Below are 9,875 nucleotides of genomic sequence, written 5' to 3'. Positions count from 1 at the left end.
TGTTAGGTAGTGATTATTTGTGTATTGTGGTGTGGTGTGTATGTTGTATTTGTGAACTTATGTGTGGGTGGGATGTGTGGGGGGGGTGGGGGGGGGGTTATTGGTGTATGGTGTGTGTTGGTATGTGGGACATGAGTTATGTGTAAGTGTTATGGGAGTAAGGATATGGGAGTGTGTGTATATGTGACATTTAGTATGTGTGTATGGTTGTATGTAGGATATTTATTTATTTGTTTATGTGTGTTATGTTTTGAAGAGTATTAATATTTTTGTGTTATTGGGTGTATGAGTATGTTTCTTATATGTATGATATGTTTGTATGTGGTGTTTGAGGCGTGTTTTGTGGGGTTGTGGTATTAGTGGAATGAGGATGTTGTTTGTGAGGGTATTAAAGGAGGACACTTCACCTACTCCCGGTTGAACCATTTTGTCTACTTTGTTCTGTTTTATATTATTTATTCATCTATTTTTTTGTTTATCTATCTATTTTATGTTATTTATGTTGTCTATGTTATTTATATACTTGATTTATTTATTTAATTAATTAATTTATTGTATTCTATATTTTCTATCTAATCTATTTTTAATCTTATTTATTTATCTATTTCATGTTATGCTATTAAGTAATTTGTTTATAATTCATTCATCATGCTTTTATCTAATTATTTCATCGGATTTATTTGATCATATTCATTTATTTTATTTATTCGTTCATTTTACTTCTTTACTTATGTCATCTTCTCTTTATTATCATATATTTAGTTCCTATTTTATTTATTCATTTGTTCATTCATCTGTTTGACTTACTTTTTTCTTCAACCTATTCCTTTAACTGTCTATTCATTTGTTTGTTTCATCTATAGATTTTTTATGCTGTTTTATTTAGTTTTTCCTATTCTTATTCATTTGGTTTTATTTATTCCTTTATTTGTTTATCAACTCATCTATTTCCTCAATATCAAAAACATCTTCATTTTTTTTTGTTCGGCATTTTGTATATATATATATATATATATATATATATATATATACATATATATATATATATATATATATATAATAATTGTTGATAGCATATATATATATACTAGATGTATTTATATAATATCCATATTCATTTGTTCGCATTTTGTGTATATATATACTATATATATATGTAATACTATTACATATATGTATATATTATGCTATATATACAGTATATATACTATATATATATATATATACTATATATAGGTATATGATCAATTACATATAATTTATATATAACATATATGTATATATAATACATATACTAATAATATATATATATATATCATATATTATATATACATATATATATATATACATATATATATATATATATATATAATATGATATATATCTATAGATAGAATATCACTGATTATATGTGGGGGGGTGATATATATATAGTATATATATATATATTATATGTAATATATATAATATGTATATATATATATATAAATATATAACTGTATATATATCATATGTGTGTATATATACATATATTATATATATATATACTATATAATATATATGTATGTAAATATAATTATACATATATATATGTATATATATATAATATATATATATTTAGACATGTAATATATAAATATGGTATATAATATATATAGTATGTATATATATACATACAATATATGTATATATAGTATACATATATATATATTGTATATATACTAATTATATATATATATATATATAGTATATATATAATATAGTATATATGCAAATAAATCACAAAAATACGGGGATTCACAAAATATGTAACAAAACCACACTTGGAAAATAAAAATGAAAGGTGACCCAAAACGTTTTCCGTCTATTTAAGAGACAATTTTTGAAAGTGTCTTAAATTAGACGAAAATGTTCGCTTCACCTTTTCATTTTATTTTCCAGTTGTTTATTATGTAATATATATATGTATATATATATATATATAGATATGAATATATTATATATATATATATACATATATATATATGGTTATAATATATAATAACAAAAAATAATTTATTAATATATATTATATATATATATATATATAAAATAATATATATATTCCCACCTCCCAGTTTTTCTTTCCTTTTCTTTAATTTTGAGTTTATATTTCTGTATATTTTGCTCATTCCCTTTTGACAATCGCTCATCGAGGTCTTTTCCTCTTTCTCTATTTTCTTTCTTTCTTCTATTACTTATTTTTCCTTTTTAATTTCTCTTTTCCCCTAGTATTTTACTTTTATTACCTTTCTCTGTTTTATTTGCCTTCTTCGCTGATTACTTAATATGGTTGACGTTTTATTCCCTTCAAAAATTGACGTCACTGGTTTTAATGACGTCCAATACCCACAAAATTCATTAAATCGATAACACCGCTATCCGATGAAGACTACGATTATTTGAATACGTTTATTGGTCCAATTATGTCGTAGTTTTTCGGTGACGTCCATTGATAAATTGATGTCATCATTCTATGACGTCCTTTAATATATGATGTCATTCGTTCTATGACGTCATCGACAAATGGTCCGCCGTCGTCTATTATATGACGTCCATCCCATTGATGGCGTGTATTTTATGATGTCATCGATCAATGACGTCCACTGTCCTGCCTGTATACGACCAATGACCGTGAACAAGATTTTCTTTTATGGTCTATGATCTTCGTGAACAAAGAAACAAAAGAACGAAAGAAATTAAAAAAAGAACACCATTTATGGCCTCCCTTGCTTTTCACTCAATCCGTCCTTCCATTTTCGACCAAATAATAAACAATATCTAACGATTTCTAACTAAGAAACACAATCATTTCTAGACCTGGTCCAGGTATGTGTGTGTGTGTGTGTTGTTTGTGTGTTTGTGTGTGTGTGTGTGTGTGTGTGTGTTGTTGGTGTGTTGTGTGTCTGTGTCCTGCGTGTGGTGTGGTGTGGTGTTTTTGAGTGTTGTGTGTGTGTGGTGTGTGTTGTGTATGTGGTGGTGTGTGTATGTGTGTGTGTGTTGTGTGTGTGTGTGTGTGTGTGTGTTGTGGTGTGTTGTGTGATGTGTGTATGTGTGTTGTGTGGTTGTGTGTGTTGTTGTTTGTGTGTGTGTGATCTTGCACCAAAGTGCAAAACGTCTAATTGACCTCACGGACGTTTTGAGAAGAAACCATCTTGGGCCGACTTGACGTCATCGTTTATCAAAAGAACTCAACCCACGAGACCATGACGTCATAGTTTCAGAAACAAAACCATCAGACATGACGTCAACCTTTTTGTAAGAAGAATCCTAACCCAGACGACCACTGACATCACAGGCGTGGGGGAGGGTGAGGGGGAGAATGTAAAAGATCTAAAGAAACAAGAGAGAAGTGGGCTGAGGACTGGGGCTGCGGGGGGAGGGGGGAGGCTGTGAGAGGGCAGGCGGGCTGGGAGGCCTGGGGGACCTGAGGGGGCTGGTGGGGCTGCAGTATTTTGCTCCAGAAGGCGGGGCTGGCGTAGCTTTCCAAGGAACCCATCAAGGCATCCGCTGGAAACAATGGGGTTTGTGGCAATGGCAGAATAGAGCTGTGTTCGTCCTGAAGGAACGGATTGTCTTGGTCTGTCTGTCTTTTCTGTCTGTGTATCTGTCCCATCCGTCCAAATAATATATATAGATAAAGTATATATATATATAATAGAAATAGATATATATATAATAATTATATATATATATATATAATATAAATATAATATAATATAGATAGAATAGATAGATAAGACGAGTGATATACATATATAATATATACTACATGATATATATATAATATCCTATAATTATATATATATATATATATGTATATATGTGTATGTTAATCGGAAAATATTCAAAACTCTGGACTCAGAGTAAACAAGAATTTTATTACCGACGTTTTTCGAATAACCCCTAGTCCGGGTTCGTCCTCAGGGTAAGGAGAAAGGAGAGGGATAAGGGAATGTTGAGACTATATATTATTATATAATTTATGTATCATTACTAATTACTATTATTATTAACTATTAGTTATTATTATAATTTTTTATTATTATTATTATAATTATTATTATTATTATCATATTATTATGATTATTATGAATGTATTATCATTATATTTATTATTATCATTATTAATATTATTATTCATTATTATTATTATTATAAAAAAAAGTATTAATATTATTATGTATTATTATATTATTATTAATAATAATTATTCATAAATAAGTGTATATTACTATTTATCCATATATTATCCATTAGTATTATTTTAATCATCATTATTAATTATCATCATGATTTTCATCATCATCAATCATCATCATCATCATCATCATCATCATCATCAATCATCCTCATCATCATATTATCATCATATACCAACTTCATTTGTTTGTAAGATGATTGGAAGGAAAGACAAACTCTTTAGATGTCTAGCATGCACATGCGCGCGCGCATGCATATGGAGTGACAGTGAATTCCGACATCATCAGCCAACTCTCAGAGGACCCGCTATTGTGCTGGGACCTATCTCGGATTTTTCTCCTAATGGACAACGCCATTGTCTCCAGTGACCAGCAGAGCCAGGCGTTTCCGGGCGACGCACAATACCTGCGAGGATAATAGATACTTCTCCTTTCGTCGATTGCCAACCTTTCCAGATTAAATTGCATCACCATTTCATTTCTTATCACACATTTTGTATGTATGTCTCTATCCTTTGTAAATTCTTATGTAGATATATTCCATGCATGGAGTCCAGACTCAGTCCATGCATTGTAAATAAATAATTATAAGAAAATAATGTATGGTTATGGCAACAGCCTACTTGTACCTGAGTAAATTAGAATCTGGCAACATTTGAGATTTCGAATATCCTTCACGCGATAAGATCATGGATCACAAATTCCCCACTTCTCAAGATTGTACTACAGTTTCCGACATGCCCACAACACAGGAACCCATTGATGCATCACATACAACCCATAGCCTTCCCTGGTCAACAAGCAGACTTCCTTGCACTTTGCAACAAGTTCAGACGTATCATTGCCATTCTAGGTGAATCCCTTGAGTCACTAATCTTGTTCAGCATCATATACTCCTTCGGAAGGACACAGGAAACTCATGATTGTAGATCACCTTATCCAAATATGATTGCGCAAGACATTATTGAACTATCCATCAGAAAATGGAACTTCCCGTCTTTGTTGTCCCTAAACATGATGGTTTCTTCCATCCTGCAGTAGACTTCACAGAGTTAAATAAGCTAACCATACAAGATAGAGACACAATCTCTGTATTACAAGACATCTTACACTTCGTCGGTGAAAACAACGTAGTGTTCACGACATTGGACCTTATGTCGGGATATCCCCAGATCCCCCTTGATCCAGATTCTAGGCCTCTGACACCCTTTAGCACACCCACAGGTCGTTTTCACTTCAAACGACTAGTCATGGGTCTCGTTTAATATCCTTCAGTGTTCACACAGTACTTACACGTGTCATAAGTCATTAAGTGTTTATGTACCTCTATGACGTGATCATCGCTTCCAATTCCTTTAGCGAACAACTACATACTCTACACACAGTCTTCTCACCACTAGTAAAAGCAGGTCTCAAACTGAAGTTTAAGAAGTGTTCCTTCCTTCACAAAGAAATACTCTTCTTAAGGCATGTCCTGAATTCACAAGGAGACCTAGTCAATAGAAATAGGGAGACCCTTTCCCTTATCTCTCATTGTATATAATCTTCGTACCTGAAAATAAATCGACAAAGTCCAACGGAGACTTTACCTCACCTGCTAAATCACCTTATATGTAGCAAACCCATTTCTTATATTACAGTTTCTCTTTCCCACCACAATCCATATCCGCTCATGCAGAAGACGTTTCAACCACTGGGTGGGGGGGAGGGAAAGGAATGGAAAGAATTGAAAAAGGGAGAGAGAGAGAGAGAGAGAGAGAGAGAGAGAGAGAGAGAGAGAGAGAGAAAGAGATAGATGGGGATAGGAGGGATATGGAGGAGGGATGGAGACCAAGAGAGAGAGTGAGAGAGAGAAGAGAGAGGAAAAGGAAGAGGGAGGTAGAGGAGGGAGGTGGAGGGTAGGGAGGGAAGGAGGGTTTACCGAGAGAGTGAAACATAATGAGAGACATGGAGAGAAAGAAGGAGAGAGGGAAAAAAGGAAAGAGGAGAGAGGGAGAGGGTTTAAGAAATGAGAGGTGGTGGTGGTAGTGGTGGTGGTTGTGGTGGACATGGTGGTGTTGGAGGCGGTGTTGGTGGTAGTGGTGACGATGGTGGTGGTGATGGTGTGGTGTGGTGATGGTGGTGGTGGTGGTGGTGGTGGTGGTGGTGTGGTGGTGGTGGTGGTGGTGGTGGAAGAGGATGAGGAAGGGAGAAGGAAGTGGGAGGTGGCGATGGAAAGAGGAAGGGAACAGGCAGACAGAGGGAAAGAGAGGAGGAGATAGGGGTAAGAAGGAAAATAAGAATAGAGGGAGAGTGGAAGGGAGGAGAAAGAGGAGGAGGAGGTTGAGGAATGGTGTTGGAGGAAGGGGAAATGGAAAGTGGGGGAGGGAGAAGAAAGAGGAGGAATACAGGGACAGGTAGAGTGAGGGGAGGAGGAGGAGGAGAAGGAGGAGGGGGAAGGAGATGGAGGGGAAAGAAGGAAAGGGAGGAGAACATAGATAGGCAGAGAGAGAACGGAAGGGGGAGGAGGAGAAGAGGAGTGGAGGAAAAGAAAGAAGAGGAGAACATAGATAGGCTGAGAGAGGACGGGAGGAAGAGGAAGATGAGGAAGAGGAGGGATGTGGAGGGGAAAAAGGGAGGGGAGGAGAACAGAGATGGGTAGAGTATAGGAGGAGGAGGGGAAGGAGGAGGAGGAAGAGGGGAAAGGCGGGTGGGAGACGTGATGGGGAAAGAGACAGGGGAGGAGAGCAGGGACAGGTAGGAAGAGGTGGAGGAAGGGGAGGAGGAGGAGAAGAGGAGGAGGAGGAGAGGTAGTGGGAAGAGGAGGAGGAGGGGGAAGGAAGTGGAGAGGAAGGAGAGAAAAGGAGGATGGGGAGGGAGGTCCCCATATACTATACGTAGGGCGCCATGGATATAATAAAAATGATTTATCGCCTCACATGTGCTTAGAATATCGCTGGGGAGAGCAGTCGTGATAGTTCACGAGTTTATAGCGCTCGGCTCGCGTCCCTCCAACCACCAGAGGTCCCGAGATCGAGCCCATCCCGGCGAGTTCCCGTGTCTTTCCCTAGAACCATCCCCCATTTTTTATCATTATTTTATTATCATTACTATCATTATTATTACTATTATTATCAATTATTATTAGCATCATTACTGTTATCATTATCATCATTATTATTATTATTATTATTATTATTATTATTATTATTATTATTATTATTATTATTATTGTTGTTGTTGTTGTTGTTGTTGTTGTTGTTGTTGTTGTTGTTGTTGTTGTTGTTGTTGTTGTTGTAGTTGTTGTTGTTGTTTTATTATTATTATTAATATAATTATTATTATTATTATTATTATTATTATTATTATTATTATTATTATTATTATTAATATTATTATTATTATTATCATTAATTATCATTATAATAATAATAATAATAATGATAATGATACATGGATAGGGTGGTGCGAGAGTGCTAAAATGGGAGGTGGAGGGGTGTGGAGTGTATTCAAGGATGGAATGGGTGGGAATGATTTTATGCCTTTTTCTTTTTGGCTACCCCCCCCCTTGTAAGGGGGAAAAAGCCTTGGTATATATATATATGTATTATTATTATTATCATTATCATTATTATTATTATCTTAATGATTATTATCATTACCATTACCATTATTATTATTATTATTATTATTATTATTTATTGTTATTATTATTATTATTATTGTTAATTTTGTTGTTATTATTTTATTATTATTATTAATTTTGTTATTATTATTATTATTATTATTATTATTATTATTATCATTATTATTATTATTATTATTATTATTATTATTATTATTATTATTATTATTATTATTATTATTATTATTATTATTATTATTATTATTATTATTAGGTTTGGGTCTTTTAATGTGCGTGGATGTGGTACAGATGAGAGTAAAAGGGAAGAGATAGATAGTATGAGTGAAACTAAGTTGAAAGGGAAGGATGAGTGTAAGTTTGGGAGTGTAAGTTGGAGGTTATCAGGAGTGAAGAGAGGGCGAGGGAGGGAAGGGGTGGCTATTCTAGTAAGTGAAGAGATAGGTAAACGGGTAGTGGAGTGGAAGGAGGTTTCCTCAAGGATAATGTGGATGAAGGTGAAACTGGGAAAGGAGATGTGGGTCTTTGTAAGTGCATATGGGCCGGGCAGTGAGAAGAGCATGGAAGAAAGGGAGGCCTTTTGGAATAGATTTAAATGAGTGCATAGAGGGTTTAGGAAGAAATGTCAATGTAATAGTACTGGGAGACCTTAATGCTAGAGTGGGAAATGGTCCAATCGATGGAGTGGTTGGGAAGTGTGGAGTTCCAGGAAAGAATCGTAGTGGAGAGTTGATGGTGGAAATGTGTCTAGAAAGAGAGTTGATGATAGCAAATACAGTGTTTCGGAAGAAAGTCAAGCATAAGTACACATGGGAGAGGGTGGTGGAGGGAAGGGTGGTAGATAGAGCGCTAATGGATTATGTAGTGGTAAATAGGATTATGATAGGAAGAGTTAAGGATGTACATGTGCTAAGGGGAGAGGGTGGGGGAATATCAGATCATTTTTTGGTGGAAGGTAAGCTGAGAGTGGAGGATAGATGGAGAAGGAGGAAAGGGACAAAAGGTAGGGAGGTTCTTAGAGTGAACTCCTTGAATAAAAAGGAAAAGAAGAAGGAGTACAAGAGGAAGCTGAAGGAGGAGTGGGAGGGAGTAAAGGATAGAGCAGAGATGGGTGTGGAGGAGGAATGGGGGGTGGTTCAAGGAGGGAGTCTTAAAGTGTGCAAGGATGGTGTGTGGAACAAGAAGGACAGGGGGAAATAGAAGAAATGGTAGTGAATGGTGGGATGAGGAAACAAAGAAGGTTGTAGAAGAGAAGAAGCGAGCATTCACAGATTGGTTACAAAAGAGGACAGGGGAGTCATATGAGACGTACAAAGAAAAGAAAAGAGAAGTAAAGCAAAAGGTAAAGGAGGCAAAGAGGAGAGCAGATGTGAAATGGGGTAGGAGTATGACAGAAAATTTTGAAAGTAATAAAAAGATGTTTTGGAAAGAAATTAAGAGAGGAAGAGGAGGCGAATCAAGTAGGGAAGAAAAGGTAAAAGGTACAGATGGAGAGTTGATAATGGAAGAGATGGCAGTGAGGGGAAGATGGGCAGAATATTTTAGGGAGTTGCTGAATGTGAAGGAGGATAGGGAAGGAAAGATAGCTGCAGTGGGAAATACGAAGAAAATGAGAGTGATGAGTGAAGAGAATGGAGGAGAAATAAGGAAGGATGAGGTGAAGGCAGTTGTAAAGATGATGAAAGCAGGTAAGGCACCTGGTCTGGATGGATGTCATGCAGAATGTCTGACAAAGGGAGGTTCAGTGATGGTGGACTGGTTGGTGAGGTTATTTAATGTTTGCTGGAGAGAGGGTAGAGTACCGGAGGACTGGAGTAGTGCCTGTATAGTTCCTCTTTACAAGGGAAAAGGGGACAAGTGTGAATGTAGTAATTTCAGAGGGATTAGCCTGTTGAGTGTAGTAGGGAAGGCTTAAGGGGGAGAATCTTAATTGAGAGGATTAGGAGAGGAACAGAAGGAGTAATTGGTGAGGAACAGTGTGGATTTAGGACGGGTAGAGGTTGTGTAGATCA

This window comes from Oratosquilla oratoria, chromosome 18, assembly GCF_046742065.1.
Source record: "Oratosquilla oratoria isolate Oo_2021 chromosome 18, ASM4674206v1, whole genome shotgun sequence".
NCBI lineage: Eukaryota > Metazoa > Arthropoda > Malacostraca > Stomatopoda > Squillidae > Oratosquilla > Oratosquilla oratoria.
Note: the sequence above shows the minus strand (reverse complement) of the source record.